Source organism: Myotis davidii, unplaced genomic scaffold (assembly GCF_000327345.1).
Source record: "Myotis davidii unplaced genomic scaffold, ASM32734v1 scaffold309, whole genome shotgun sequence".
Taxonomy (NCBI): domain Eukaryota; kingdom Metazoa; phylum Chordata; class Mammalia; order Chiroptera; family Vespertilionidae; genus Myotis; species Myotis davidii.
In genome coordinates, this window is record NW_006383013.1 from 5,052,810 (window position 1) to 5,055,316 (window position 2,507).

At 37.3% G+C, this 2,507-nt stretch overlaps 1 protein-coding gene across 21 annotated transcripts in view; it reads left to right on the forward strand.

Moving 5' to 3' along the window:
- NRXN3 (neurexin 3) overlaps positions 1-2,507 on the forward strand; it is a 1,555,579-nt gene that overhangs the window by 1,209,402 nt on the left and 343,670 nt on the right. The window lies entirely within an intron of this gene.

The following is a 2,507-nucleotide window of genomic DNA, read 5'->3' on the forward strand; positions in this document are numbered from 1 at the left end:
CGCCCCCAACCAGCTCTGTAACCTTGGATGCATTATCTGACTGCTCTGTAAATTGGACATAGTGATAATAACGCCACCTTCCAAGTCTGTGTGAAGAATGATGTATGTGAAAATGCTTAATGAGTATCTGGTTCACAGTAGATGCAAAACTAATGATAGTTATGATTTTAGGTTTGTTTATTTTATTTCTTCTCAGGCACTTTTAGCCTGTGGAGAGAAGGATTTGAACACCAAACTGATAGATTTCTTCTGAAAGCCACCGGATATTGAAAGGTTTTGAGCAGAAGATGAAATGCCCAAAGCTTGATTTTTAGGAAGAGTATTTTGGGTATGTTGAAATAATGTTTTTCACCAGGTTCAAGGAAAATAGATAACAGGATAGGGTGTAAGTGGTCCAGGTAAAACCAAAAAACAACACATTTTAAGGACTTATTCAAGGATGATGATAATAGGAAGCTAAAGAAGATGAAATAAAAGGACATTTCAGAGACAGAATCAATAGGTGTTGGTTGCCAGCTGATTGACTGGATAAGTAGAGAAGTAAGGAATGCCTATAATGAGAAGGTTATGATTTCATTATCAGCAACAATAAAATGGAGACATATTTTTAAAAAATGTATTTTAGGATAAGGTGAGAGTTTTACTTTGGTGATGCAAAATATAAGGCATCCAGGAGCCAATATATAGAGATTTCCAATTGGAGATGTGCAGTGAACTTGATGAGAGATACAGGATAGACATAGGAATTTGAAATTTTTCAGCCTGGCAATACAGTGGAAGCTCTGAGGATTGCTAAGATCTCCAGGGAGATAAGTGAGTAGGAATTTGGGATATATATATATATATATATACTTTAAAAAATGATAAAGAAAAAGGAAGAAAGTTCAAAAGAAAAGGTTAGAGGGTCAGGGAACCCTACATAGTCAAGTTCTACAGAATCAAAGGGATTAAGAGAGGTTTTCAAATATAAGTAGTTCCAGAGATTTTACCAACTTATATCTTTTAGCCATACCTCTTTTATCTGAAATGATTTTGTTGGGATGTGCTCTTTGTCTTCACTGGTATTTATTCTAACTTATAATCTTCTCATCACTCTTTCTGCATTTCTTCCCTTTGTAGTTGGCATGGGCCTTACTGACTCAGGGCCAGAAGGCTCAGGGTCTAGTCCTAGCTCTATCACCAACTAGCAGTTATTTTATGTAAATGGTAGAGATACACAAGGTGTCCTCTCCAAAATGTTTACAGAATTTAACAGCTAATAGCTCCATTTTGAAAATTAAGACTGCCAAAGTGTATTTATGCATTTTTCGGGGGCACCCTATAGATAATATGCTGCCAACTTCAGAGTATTATGGTGAAGATTAAATGAGAAAATGTACATGAATGTGCCTTTTTACCATTGGGAGACCTACAAAGTTAAGATGAGTCTGTTCATAATAATACAGCCATGCCTACCACCCAGCAAAGCTTTTGATGCCTAGGTGATTGTGGTTGGAGACCTAGAAATGAGGACCTAAGGGATGCTAAAGTGATTGCAGTTTTCAACAGGAGGGTTAGCAGCCAAGTAAATGGCAGACCAGAGCCAAAATGTGGATGGCTCAGTTACCAGATCCCATTAACTGCTATGGTCCTTAAATGATGTTTTTTTTCTGCCGTATGTCCTCAGAGATTGCACATCACTCCTTGGAGTGTCACTTTGGGTGAGGCAGCTTGTATTTCTGTTCCTTTTTTAAAAATGACTGTGGCCATTCCTATTGTTTCATTTTGTAATTGTGCAAGGTTCCTTCATAACATCTGTCTATATTTCATTGTTAGCAGATTGATAGACACATCCACATAGCACTAATGGAGACAAATAAATAAAAATGGACCCAATGAGAAACTTCCTCCCTAGGAGATAGACCACGTTATTTCGGGTTATTTTGGGTATACTTTTCAAACCTTCTTACAGTGTCATGTCTACATAGTGACCTAGACCTTCTTCCCCCAAACCTAATTATTATAAGATCACCCCAGTGGGTGACAGTATCAGTACAAATTAAATGTTCCCTTCTCTTAACTGAATGCTACAGGAAACAGAATGGAAGCACATACTTCACTTTGATTATCACCCATACACTGCAAAACAGAGTGTGCACTTCCTCCTTCAAGCTGTGTGTGTGTGTGTGTGTGTGTGTGTGTGTGTTAAACACATCCAGACATTGGGCTGAAATGCAGACATGGTATGTCAGCTCTTGGGAAAACCATAGGAGTCTTTTTCGCTTCTCTAAATCTCCATCTTTTATTTGAGCAATGTCTACAGAGATTCAAAGAACATTATCTTGCAATGATTCTCCAAAGAGCAATTGAATGGTGTCATCCAAAATTGCATATGCAACATATAACAGATCCCCTTTAGGAACTGGGAACCTACCCTGAGTTCTCCCCTTATAAGTTACTATAATTTTTGATAAAGAGAACAGAACTATCACTTTATATATTCAACATGAAAGAAGATAGATGAAACA